Genomic DNA, 14,163 nt, shown 5'->3' with positions numbered 1-14,163 from the left:
GTATTAAAATAAATAAACCTTTATTCTCATTTAAAGGAAAATGGAAGCAGCCATTCTCTAGAAGATTTGGTGGCTGTGAAGAATATTTCTCTCTGAAATCCAGAATTAAGTTCCAAAGCCCTGGAGAAGATGAGCAACTTAAGAAAATCTTTACATGATCGCTGAAGGCAATGCATTGCTCACTATGCTGATTGTGTTAAACTCCACATTGTTGTGATTAAACCCCTTTTGGTGATATGAGGAGTTCAGGCATCTGGCCTCTAAAGCCAATTTTGCTCTGAGAATATGTCTTACTCTGCAGTTTCCCAATTATTCCAGTTTAACTAGAAGTATAAGACTGTTCAGGTCTTCATGATGAGGACCGAACATAGCACATTTTCTGCAGTTTATGTAAGAGAATGATTTGCCAATGAGTTTCAGCAACTCTTCTTAATGGTCTTAATCCCTATGCTTATTTTATTATTAGAAATTAGGATGGAAAGAAAGAGGAGTAATTAAATTCTTTCTAGCTTCAGGCTCCATCAAAGATATGTTAAAAATACAGCTACAAAGACCAAGATCTAACCAAACTTTTTAAAGATAGAAAACTAGTTAAACAAAATGGATAAATACTTCCAACTTTTCCTAATAGATAAAGCACATACCAGAAGTCTTTTGAATTAATTCCGAAATGTTTTACATAAAAATGAAACATAATATGAAGATCTAAGAATACGTTACTGGGCTTATCTACGGAAATTGCTTAGCATCCTTCCTCTCACATAGAAATCTTAAGAAAAGAAATAGAATTTACTATTTCTCTGTATTTTCTTTTGTGTCAAAATCCATCTTTAGTGTCTTCTATTCATACTGTCCTGATCTACAGTCAGTGACAAATGTACCCAGCAGTCACAGCCCAATCGCTCTCCCACTTCATTAAGTTAAACAGAACATGGCCCTGCACCAGTCACCCATCCAAGTGAATCATCTTTGTAATTATGCATGTTGTAATTATTATTAATTGATCACAGAAAAATGCTAATTAGGAGGAACTGTTTTATGGAACTGGGATTTCTCCACTGATGGGCTTTTTTTTTTTGGGGGGCGGGCCGGGGGGCAGAGGCATCACGCTGTTCCACAACATTTACATCTTTTCTTCCCTTTTCTTCCTACCATTAGAAAACATCCTCATCAATTTAGATCATGTTTTAATCAAGCAGGCAGGCACTTGAGGCCTTGTGCAATGAGCACTTGGCTGCACAGCCTGTACCTGAGGGAATACGGCTGAAGAACCTGCTGAAGCATACAGGCTGTCATGTCTTATTGATAGGGTGTGATTGACTGAGCAATACCACATCAAGTTTTAATTGAAAACTTTCAAAACCAACTCTTTAAGCAAATGCATTAATTTTAAAAGATTATGTTAAGCTTCTCTTTTCTTGCCTTCTTTCTTCTCCCTTTCCCCTTTCCCTTTTCCCTTCTCCATTTTCCCTTCCCTTTCCCTTTTTTTTTTTTTTTTTTTTTTTTCCAGAAGGAAAACTAACAGCTGAATTTGTATCCACTCTGTGTAATTATTTTGATGTAATGAAATATTTGAACTTTAAAAAATGTCTTTTATCCACAAAGATGATTCTGTTACTCATTTTCATACCTTGTCCCAGGTAGAAGGATTATTTTAAATCAGGTCTTAGAGACATTTTCCACTGTGCTTAACAGATTTGAAAAGGCTGAAAGAGGTTATGATTAGTGTCAGATATAAGCGGTACTGCTGACTTCTGAAATAGTCCATGTGATTGTATCATCATCTGTGATTGTACCATTCACAGAGGTGAGGATTGGCACTTTTCATAACTGGTAAATAACTTATTTTAATAGTGAAAGAATGAATCAATATAATAGGACCATATTTTGCAGTTAGGATATGTTAATTCCAGTTTTTCTTTGAATTAATGTATCTTTCTATCTGGAAGTATTTAAGTAGCAACCATCTTTCTGTTGTGAATTTTATATTATATCAGCAGAAAACCTGTTATTCTAATGGTAAATCTGCCTTGATTACCCTTTAATGTATGTGTAAATATATTTTTAACTTTTCCAAATGTTAACTGTTTGCAGGCTGAAATATTTTGATTTTAAGGGAAGCAAATTGTGTTCTTGGCTATTTCATAAATGTAATATTTAAAAAAGCAGATTTCTTATAATCACATTATAGAAAATAAATTACTTTGTATGCTATACTTGTTTTACTAATGCCCAAGCTCATGCAGTACTGCACGAGTGTTTTAACCAGTTCAAAATGGTACAATTATAAAATATTATGTTACAAAATACAGTTGTTTTTCATCATTAAACTTTTCAGTGATGTTTTCAGCATACTTACTAACACACTGAAGTTCATATTTTAGTTAACTCGGAAAGAAGTTTACATTTTCATAAAAAGATGCTTCCCATGTCCTGTGGTCATCAGAAATGATCACAGAATCATAGAACGGTTTTGGTTGAAAGGGACCTTTAAGATCATCATCTAGTTCCAACCCTCGTGCAATAGGCAGGAACAGCTCCCTCTAGACCAGCTTGCTTAAATCCCCATCCAGCCTGGCCTTGCATGCTTCCAGGGAGGGGATCTTCACAGCCTCTATGGGGAACCTGTTCAAGTTTCTCACCAACTTCACAGTAAAGAGCTTCTTCCTGACATCTAGTCTCTATCTACTCTCTCCCAGTTTAAAACAATTTCCCTTTGATCCACTGACTGTAGAGGAGCTGTGTCCTGTACTTAACCAATGATTAGACAGATGAGCATGGATTAAACAGGGAATGAGACTTAGTTGCTCTTTCATGTTTAGTAACAGTGCATCTTGGTCAGAGATGATATCATAAAAGTTTGCAGAAAAAGAATATTTTAAATTTAAATCATGAAAATGTTTCATTTTTTCTAGTTTCTGAAAATAACTGAAAATGATGAAGAAAATTTTCCTAAAATAAAACATCAGCAGAAAAATTTATTTAAATAATTCCCTGGTTGAGAGGAACTATCTAAATTTGCACACTACATTTACTTGCTCTGTACATGGAAAAAGAAAATGCTTTATTTTCAAATTTTATTAGTCTCACCTCATTTATTCCTTTCCTTTAACTCTCTTCATTTCTACTGCCCTGTACCCACCAAAATTTGTTTTCCAAAAACATGAGAAATGTACATGTATAATTTTTGCATTTCCTTACTTCTGTGTTTCCTCAACACAACTTGTCTCTTTTCTACCCGTCACAATATGTACTTGTACTTTTGTTTCTGGTGTAAGATGAGAGTAGAAATCTTCACTATAAGACCTCTATGAAACTAGTTGATCAGTTCCTATGATGCTTATACCACAAGCAGAGGAGAAGCCATTATTCCAAGGGCCTTATTTTTATTTGTTTGTTTGAGGCAAATTGCTTAGATAAATCGACCATGAAACGAAATATAGTTTTATTAATTACATGCTGCATATGAGGCTTTTTGACAGCTCAGCTTCTGAGACCAATCTACTAATTTTCTCTAATTCTTCATTAAAATAAATTCTACAAAACAAAATATATTTTCTTTAGAACTAAAATACATTAGTGAGGATTTCATTATTAAGAGTGTTCTAGTGAGGTGTTGAACAGAACTCAGTCGTTGGGGGTATTGGTAGGTTTTGAAGAAGTGTGTAAACTTGTGCCATGAGCTATTTTATTCACCTTAGCTTGAATTTCATCACTTCTTGTCCAGAAAGTTTTAGAGCATGCCAAGACTAAGAAAACAAAACAAAAACAAAGAACAACCCCAAACAATGAAACAAACAACACAGATAGATTATGAGAGTTAAGTAGGACAGGGAAAATTCCAGAGAATCAGATTTTACGTTATACCTGCTTCAGTTATTATTCTACTTTCATTCTGCCTTGAAGTAAAAACTTCTAGAAACTAGCATGATGCATAGTTTAAAGTGACAAATACAATTTGCAATAGCAGTCCATGGTCAAAAATAATTTGTTCTTTGAAGACTGACCCAAATTCCAAAGTGTTCAGCGACATACACGCTATTCAACAATTCTTCTCTTTTAATATTTATTCTAATTAGATGAAAAGAGCTGGAGGGTGCATCAAAGTGGAAGCTTCAAATAAATGTGGCATTGTCATAGGAGTTTACATATTTTAAACTAATAGCTGAACTTTAATACATATGTAATATCCCAAATTTTAAAGGTAAGTTGGAGAAAAGACAAAACATCTCTTAAGATCTACTTCAAAACATGGACATGCAATACAGATTCCAAACTTCCATTTTCAGTTGTTCATTAGAGCCAGTCAAGTTTTTTCCCATTTTACAACAGAATAAAAAAGGAAGAATGTGTCCCACATTGTCATGTTTGTCAGTGACCTCACATCAGAGAAGGCAGAAGAATGTTAATAGTTCTTTTCCATGCAGTTTTTTTACAACAGAGATTTAATGTTGATTTGCCTTGCTATCTCACAAACGCAAAGGTGCATGTATATTTTAAAAGGTATAATGCATTTTCTGCTTAAAATGTAGTCATTATGGTGATACAGTATATCACAGATGGAAGATAGAAAAAGGGACAGTTTTGCAAAGAATGTATACAGAAATTGCATTTACTCAAACTGTCTGACAAACACAATCACAAGGTCAATGTGAACACTCAGATATGTGAGAAGCCCCATTATAGCCAGTGAGATAATTCATTTGGATAGCCCTCAGCATCTGAAAAAAGGTTAATCACCTGATAGTAATCTGTTTATAAATGATTTGAGAAAGAAAACAAGGATTACAAAGGTACAAATTCACAGGAAATTATTTCATCTGTCTCACTTGTGAAGAAAAGGTGTTAAAAATGAAACTGAGCATTACTACTGTGATAAATAAATAATATCAAAGGACAAAAGGGCACATTTGAAAGAAGATATAAATCCACATATCATAGTGAACCAAATAGTCTGTCACAGAATAGTATCCATCAAAGCAAGTTCATGATATTGGGGAAAAAAATGCTCTTGTCATAAAATAACCAGACTTTTATCAGAGCACTCAATAAGTCCTTCAAATGCTTTTTCACTTTTTTTTGCCCTATCCCTGTACTTTGTGTCAGAAAATGTCAGCGCTATCTCCCCATCCCGGTAAATAAAGTCAACTTCAAAATAGAGATTATGTATGTTTGCATTGAAATCATTCTTTTCTCAAAAAATATGAACATATATACCATCATCTGTAAAAACTCTAGTAATCTGTAATAACATAACTTCTGAAAGTCATCTATATAAACATTATTAATGTTTCATTTTAATATGCCCGTATTTCAAGCCGTTTGCTTTTTCACACATATTTTCTATTTCATGTAATTGTAGATGAAACCTTCAATTAAAAAAATGTATATTTATATGTGTGTTTTCTTCCATGAGACTAGCAGTCTCTTCATAAACAATTAAGGTATATGCTCAGATAGAACTTGACCTTACCATACTCAGATTATGCAAGTCTACTGGATCTCTGGATCTCTATTGTTACTGTTCTGCTAACAGGAAATCTTGCTTTATATAGAATACAAATCATTTGTCTTCCATGTTACTTATTCTTACTAAAATGAGCATTACTTCATTCTTTGCAGTAATCCCTTAATGCAACATTTTTGTTCTGATGTAACAATTATATTGTTTTTATTTACTGAAAATTTTGGGAAAACTAATAGGTCAGGGGAATTTTCATTAAAGATGGGTTTGAAGCGTGAGAAGCAAGAAAAATCACCACAAATGTTAGTCTGAAATGGAAATCTTGTATGTCTGGTTTAGTTTCTGCTTGAAAGCTAAAAATTCTTGTAGTTCTTTGTTAGTCTGGATTGCTGAACTTTCATTCACAGAGCTGTTCCCCAGAGAATGGCAAACATCCAGAGAATTCAGCAGTTTCTCTATAGTAACCACAAGAATGCAGCCCTCACATCCTTTCATGGAGAGTAAACATGGCTGCTCTTCATTTTCAAGTATAATGAAGCTAAGTTTAAAAGATAGTGAACCTCTCTATGAAAACGAAGCTTCTACTTTATTTCCAACACATCCCTGTCTCACCCACCCCTGAAGGATTTAACTAATTATTGCTGCAGGGTGAGAAAGCAGAAAGAAGTTAAAGTTATTAATGGTTTCTATTTTTACACAGAAAATAAATTATAGTCCCCAGTGGGACAGTACAGGAATCTATGTGGATAGAAGTCAGTAGTTGTCTTGTACACTAGAAGAAGCATGACTCTACACAATTCAAATTGTTAAAATGCTTAACTGTATTTCAAATAAAGAGATTTGGCAGCAGAGACTTTACTGTTACTTTTTTTTTTTTTTTTTTTTTTTTTTTTTTTTTTTAAGAAGATTCTTGAATCTAAACTCCAACTCTTTTGAAATTTTAAAGAATCTTCTGGGAACTATCCAGATCTAAATCTGTTGTTTTTTTTTTTTTTTCCCCTCCACTGTTCACCTATTTATTGCTTTGTGTACATTCCTCCTGATCTTTCACTTCAATGGTATGAGCAGCTTATGTATACAAAAACATCTAGCTTCAACACAGTGTTCTATATAAATGTTGCCACTGCTCCAGCATAAATGACAACCCAGGCACCTAAATTCACCAGATTCTGAGATAATATTCAGACAGCTAAATTGATCTGAGACCAGTACAACCTACTCTCAATTTCAGTGTTACTCACACCTGAAAGCAAGCATGGGTATACTACGGAATCTGCCCTCATGCTTGCATTTGAGTGCTTTGACATGGTTTAAAAATAACAGTCTTCCAAAATTTTAGCTATTCTGGGCAAATATCTCATAGGATCAGTTTAAATTTAGGAGTTACTACAATAATAGAATAATAGAATCATTAAGGTTCTAAAAGATCACTAAGACCATCTAGTCCAGCCATCAGTCCATCACCACCGTACACACTAACCATGTGCCTTAGTGCCTGTAAAGGAACAACAAAAAACACATTCTGACTTTCTGGGCTGTTCTTGGTATGTCTCAAACACATGCAAGTAGATTTATGGAAAAAAAGCCACTCAACTAGTTTGACAAATTCATAATTAATATAGTGTTCCCTAACACGCATTTGCAAACAGAAATGCAAAATGACTCTATGAGCCTAATCACTAATAGGGAGATTGACCTTATTAGGTATTAGGTTTCTCATTTAAACGATCATGGAAAAATAATATATATTGCATTCATTTCGGTTATTAAATTTACTTAAAATGTGTCTTCTGTAAAATGGAGAGAATTCCTTAGTATTATTGTTTCTCCTTGAGTATTTCAGAATAGCTTTGCTGATTTTAATCAGTAAGGAGAGTTGTAAGGAGAGTTCAGATTCAAAATGTGAATTTTTGAATAGTGGCACCAAACCAGCTCTTTGTGTATTCACTTGCAAAGTAAATGAGGCAGTGACACCTGTGTCCAGCCAAAAGAATTCACATTTAGTTGTTACATTCACATGCATCTAGATGTTTTTGTCAGACAGCCAATAATTTGCATCTTTGTAACAACAGTGAGTGATACAGTGAACTTACAGTAATAATAAATGAAATCAGCAAGTAGCTCTTGTACGGAACTCATTCTCAGGATACATTTTCAGTCATACTTTTTCTCTGGGAATCACTAGAGATGGAGCACATAATTTACTTGCATTACTCCATGCTCCAGAAATTGTCTTCCTACTGAGTTACTCCTTCTCTTTGTGTTTCACCCTGTAACCCTCTTTCATTTTATCCCCTGAATAAATCATCCCTCTGCTCAGTGCAGCACACTTCCATTCTGTGCTCACTTTGGGCTAAAAGAGAACACTTGCATCTCAGTGCTTTAGAGTTTTGTTATATTTGTTCTTCTACGTCTTTATCACCATACATTATGTCATTTTCCCCTTGATATCCATATGAGAGTAACTATTGCCAGTTCTATAAAAGGTTTGCTCTTTATTCTGTTCTTTTTCCTTTTGTACATTTTATCACACTTTGTATAAAAGCCTTTACAAAATGGGGAGAAAAAGAGGTGAACTCTGTTCTATTCATTTCTTCAAAAAGAAAGTTGAGCATATGCTCACACTCGTTTTCTTTGAAAGATGTGATGAGACATTATACCTGCCATGTGCACAGAGTTAACACGGATGAAAGTCACAACTAGCTTTTCATGAAGCCTGCACCCCTGTGCAGAGTATACTGCAGAGTATCAGGTTCATTCTCAATGGTCATCCTATCATTAGTAGACCATGAAGATTTGGCTAGTCATGTGATTCCTTTCAAACATTTTTTTATCCACAACTGTGGCAAACTCTAAGCTTTTCTTGTTCACCTTTACTGTCTTCAGCAGTATCTTAGAGCAGAATACCATAGATAATATAAATGCAATCAGCCCCTCTGAGAAGTTCCCGTCTCTCTAATAACTCATTATCTCTCATTTTGTCACTTCATATTATCATGTGTCTTACTCCTGGCCACCCCTGCAAGCTGCTTAGACAGCAGTGAGAATCCCATTTCAAAATTATTCAACAAAAAAAATTTCTATGGGTATATGAAAGAAGTATAGAGCTCTGGATCCCTGAATATAACGGTATGGGTTGACTTGAACTGTCCTAGTATGACTTATTGAAACTGATGCATTAAATCAAATCAATACAATGTATATTACTTTGCCATCTAGGAAATTACAGCTAGGTTGAAATGATATGATACAGAATGAATTCAGGTGGGAGTCAGATAAACTACTCTACACCAGAAGGCAGCAATTCCATTTGTTAATGGGATGTTAGCGTGACTTTAAACAACTTGGCAGCTGGCTGGCAAGCCTTACTCAGTGAGTAAGAGCATATGATGTATTGATATTTAAAATTATATATAACCCTGATGTAATCCATATAATCACACTTATTCTGAATACTTTTTTTCTATCTATTAATGAGACAGACAAGAGCTAGGAGCACTGGTAATTGAAATGAATAAAGAAAAATGTATTCTGTAATGTTTCTGTTTATTTAACCTGACATCATTCTGAAAGCAGAGAATTTCAACATTTGCCCTCTAGAGCTCTGGTGAAGTCTGGCTGAACTAATAAAGAGATAGAAATACCCTTGTCCAGTGTCAGTGGCTGGTTTTCCAGGTGTTTCAGAAAGTAGTAGGGAAGACAAAAGTCTGTCTGAAAACTTAAAAATTGTCAAGCAAGTATGAGAGTAGAGGTAATTTGGAGATTTTTTTAATATTATTATTTATACATTTCGTTTACCGTATTTCAAGCCAACCATTTCTTTCAGTTCACTGTTCCATGTTCTCTGTAATGCTCATACATCTACCAGAGTACTGTATGAGTACTTCGTAGTTTTATCCTTATCACCTCTCTTCATAGAAGAGTATTTTATTCTTTTTAATAGTAATTAAACAAAGTAGAGAGAGAATAAGTGTCTTCCTCAGTGCTGGTTGCAACTTCTATTGCAGAACAGAGAGGCTTGAATCACATCTGTGGTACTGGATGTATACAAACCTGGCATATTTCACTGTAGTTATATAGAGCTTATTTTCAAAGGCTCACTCTCTTTTTCTTTTTTTTTTCAGATCAAGCTGCCATGCTTGTTGATGCCAAATGAACCCTCTCTTCATTATATTCATTTATTTATTTTTATTGTAGACAACAAGTTCCATGATCAGTGCATCTCAAAATTTCTCTCGAGCATATTACCAATCTCCAAGGCAGGAGATAACTGCTGGGAGGAACTTAAAAACTTGTAATTAGTATAAGATTGTTCATTTCCTTAATTTGCAGTTTTATAATGGAATTTCTCACCCGAATGAAAGCTTCACTCTTTGAGGTGAAATTCTTAAAGATGTCTGCACAACTGCAATAAAAATATTCAAGGTGAAGAAAGACCAGCAATATGATGAGGTTATTGTAATTATTGCAAAGCTTGCAGGTACAAACCATCTGGCAGAACTGTTAATTTCATCGCAGCATATTCTCTGTATGTGTTAACTTTGTCAATAGCTTTGAAAGTCAATGTCCATTTATATTCTGAGACACTGTTCTGCTGGCAAAGGTCATTCTCTAAAGAGTTCGCATAAAGACAAAGAGAATAGAATAGGCCTGAATGTTTATTCACATATTGCTCAGAGATGAAAGGTGATTCTGAATTTAACTAGGAGAAAAACATAATATCTATTCAGTAACCTGTTAAGAAACAGAATTGTAGTACTTGAAGTCATTTTAAAACTTTCTGACAGGCTAGCACTATTTTATCTTGGAAATATTAAAACCTTTTATATAATGCAGACAATTATTGTTTAATTACACATATTTAATTTAAATATCTGATGATACATTGTCTACATAGTTGCTTTTTGGCTGTAGATATAAATTTTTCAGAAGAATACTCTTCTGTCATAAAATTCTGATTTGAAATAATTTAATAATTCTGAGGAAGTGCCACAATTCCTATTAATTTCCCTGACTCCAAAGAGTTCTATCTTTACAAATACCTGAAGCAGTGTAGCCGGAAACAAACAATAAACTACTATTTCTATTTTTTTCCTGAATTTATCTGTATGCAAGCATATTCATTATTTTTTAATTCATGTCTGAAAAATAAAAATCAGATAAAAATATTTGCGGTGATATACTATATGGTCAATATAGATTCTTAAATACTGAAATTTAGGGTTATATTTTGTATATAGTTTTCAGTGGATAAGCACACTGTCAAAACTAGTGACAGTTTCTTCTACTGTTGCTAGAGCTTTTTTTTAAATCCAGTATTCAAAAATCAAAGGGATGTGTGGGTGTAATTTGGGTGATTGTTGCTGCTCTTGGTGAGCTTAACTGTTTATCCACCTTTGTGTAATCACAAAGCCTGACTTTCATATTTGACAGAATTGGAATTTACACCCTTAGACAAACTTCAAATATGTAAATAAAAAGTTATTGAAAACCCAGATGTTTACAAGAATTTGCAATCTATAAGAAGAATTTTTCAGAAATATATCTCTTGACGCTCTGAATACTGAGAAATATCTTTCTTTTGCCTGAGTACCACTAATTCTAAATTTCCATCCATGGGCACTAACGTGGTGAACTCTGCTTAAGAATTATTAACGAAAATAAGTTAACAGTCAGTTTTTCAGATACAAATGCCATATTCTGCAGAAGACAAATATTTTGTACAGACGGTCAAAACCTATGCAAACTAAAAGTTTATTTCAAGCTAAAAGTTTCATTTAATACCAGAATAAATTCAAAAAGAAATTCGTTTGAACGCCTTTCCTATATATACATATTTTTGTTCCTAATTCTTGAACTGTCTGAGAATCACAAAAGATTTCTGACTCAAAAACATAAAGAAGTGAGAAACATAAATGAGTAAAGCAATTAGTGGAGGGAGGGTATTTCATACAAAGAATGAACAGCAAATAGTATCTTGATTGAATAGTAAACTTACCTGATGGAATAGATCATAAACAAAACAGAAAGAAAAAGGAAAGTAAGTGAGAAAGAAATCATACTAATGGAAAATAGCAATATCTGTGGAGCAAATGAAAGGAAAGAAACTAAACTTTAAAAGACCAAAATGAGGAAAATGTGCTTAGAGTTCTTATCATACTTTTAATAGGACGAAAAGCACACTGAATTTGAATGCATTCATCTCTGGAATTTTTGGCAAATCATTTTTGCAGATGATTGCATGTCACCCACTCTGTCTACAGAGACTGATCACAGCCTATTCTAGCAGAGTCTAGTACTAATTATTTCTGTACATTTTTCTTTGCAACATTCTATAAGGTTTTGTAGTGTGTGTTAGAAATAGCAATTGGTTCAGTAATTGGGAAATTGATTACAGTTAAGACTGGCACAAATAATTAAATAGGGTAAAACAGAACACTGAAATTATTTTTACAAGTATTTTGGCCATATTCATCCACAGTGAAACTTATTTTTCAATGTAGCTTGTTTATTGATGTTTTAACTCAGGGAAAGTTATTTTATACAGATAATTTGAACCAGGACATTGTGGAATGATTTAGTAGGTTCCATGCTAATTTTACTGGGTCTGCAGTATCCTCTGCTGATGAATAGGATTTTCATATAGTGGAAGTGATTAACTACATATCACTCATGCTGGGAAGTGTGGTAAAGCACATTTGCTTTGCCAAAGTGTATGTGAGAGTACAATGACAGTTACTCAAGAAGAGAGTATGATAAACTAGAGTTACCATTATGTTTTTGATTTAAAGTCAATTTTGTTCTCTCTTCAAGGAAATGCTTTGATTCTCTTACACATTCCCTGAAAATCAAACAGAATGAAATGCAAAAGAAAGTGGATTCCCAGAATAGTTTGGGCTACTAGAGAAATGTCTGTGCCTTCACCCGAAAGCCAGGAAGATAATAGACATATCAGTGTTTATCAGCAGACATTTCCATTCTAAATAACTTTAGCTCAGTATTGGTAGGTTAGCCATTGTAGTAAAAAAAAATAGCCAATGCTAAGCAGTTGAATAATTTGGTTTATTGCCTCCGCTGTTTCTGAAGAACTCTCATTAAAAAAATTCCAAAATAGTACATCTAGTATTTGCTCGATCTTCTTAGCCAGCTTTGGTGGCAAAGACATTGAAGGCAAGCATTACAGTGCATATACCTGAAAGGTCCACCAGACATTTTGAGGTACAAGGGCTGCTCCTTTCAGAGTGACCTACATACTTGCAATACTAAGAACCTAAACAATTTTTGAGAAAATTAGCCAGAATTTTTGCGCTCATTCTTGCATTATTTTATATCCAACAATATAACATTTAAATATATAGATTCTTAAATAGGTTTACATAGATCTCTCCAAAAGTAATCCCTCTTATTTATTTATGTGGAAATTACAACAGACACAAAGAGAAAAATAATACTGTTTGACAGACAAAATTCTCAGCTAAAAAACTCTTCTTTTCAACATTGTCACTATCATTAGCTATGCATTTCCTCCATTATGAACAAGAACCTGCATTCTGCGCTCATAAAAATCAGAGGTGACCCACTGTTGCTATCGCAGCTGCTGAAACACACCACCCACTGCTTCACTGTGCTCATATCCACATTCTGTCTGCAGAAATGTTCAGAAAGGGTCAAAAATGCCAATGGGTGAAATTTTTTCTGCATGGAGGAATGCAGTGGCAGAACTTTGCTTTGTATGAACTTCTATGTCAGATGCCAATTTGTCAGAGTGCCTCCTCTGCTGCCATCTGCCACATAGCAACAAAATGTAATGAAATATTGTTGGGAAGGTTCCACTTCTACTGCTATACCACCAACATCTGCCTCTGACATTGTAAGCCAACATAATAAAATAGGAAGCATTACTTTCAGAGCAGCCCTGTATATACAGTGTGATAAAAGTCACTGTACTGGAATTTAAGGAGAATGTTCATATGCATGTGGTGTGTGAGAAGGTACACTTGTGAGAAGAATCTTCTAGTAGCTGAGTCAATGGACAATATACTATGGAATACAGAATGATTAAGTTCCTGACAAGCTTACATGAAATATAAACAGACAATGAAAAAATGTGACAAAGGTAGTCACCATGAATTAATGCATTCTATCTAGAAAAAATTCTATAATGGTGGATTTAGTTTATTTGGAAAATTGCTGCAGAATTTTAGTGTAGTCTCCATAAGAACACTATTTCTATATCCTGTGTGTAAAACACTGGAATACAAGAGGAAAGCAAGTTGAATTGTCATGGATTGTACTTACAGATTTGATATTATATTGGATTTTTGAAAACTGCAGCAGGATGGAGTTGCTGAAAACATCATAAAATTGATGTAAAGTCCTAGTAGAAATTCTCTCTCATGAAAAAAACATGAGCAAAGTAATTGGTTTAACTTGAGGATAGGTATAAGACAAGGTTGTCAATTCCAGTGACCCTCTTTATCTGTTACAAAGAAGAAAAACTCAGAAAGGCACAGACAGAAATTCAAAAGAATGTTATCATTATTACATGGGGAAAAAAATACCCATTATTTCTTGATCGGTAATACTGACTGGAAATCACTGCACAGGAATTTCAGTAAAAGAGCAACAGAATCATAATACTCAAGTCTAAAGGTATGTGAAAGTACAAAAGACTGCAACTGAGCATAAAAAGATGAAGT

At 34.0% G+C, this 14,163-nt stretch overlaps 1 long non-coding RNA gene across 4 annotated transcripts in view; it reads left to right on the top strand.

Moving 5' to 3' along the window:
- LOC122154978 overlaps window positions 1-14,163 on the top strand; it is a 62,377-nt gene that overhangs the window by 33,196 nt on the left and 15,018 nt on the right. The window contains exon 4 of one of the 4 annotated variants that reach the window (XR_006167071.1): window positions 9,589-9,889. The exons of the other annotated variants lie outside the window; for them this stretch is intronic. This is a non-coding gene — a long non-coding RNA (uncharacterized LOC122154978). The remainder of the gene's footprint in view (window positions 1-9,588; window positions 9,890-14,163) is intronic. 4 annotated transcript variants of the gene reach the window in all.

This window comes from Centrocercus urophasianus, unplaced genomic scaffold (genome assembly GCF_019232065.1).
Source record: "Centrocercus urophasianus isolate 14NV4802_14NV808 unplaced genomic scaffold, USGS_Curo_1.0 seq_11, whole genome shotgun sequence".
NCBI lineage: Eukaryota > Metazoa > Chordata > Aves > Galliformes > Phasianidae > Centrocercus > Centrocercus urophasianus.
The sequence above is the reverse complement of the archived record's forward strand: the minus strand, read 5'-3'. Positions and strand labels throughout refer to the sequence as shown.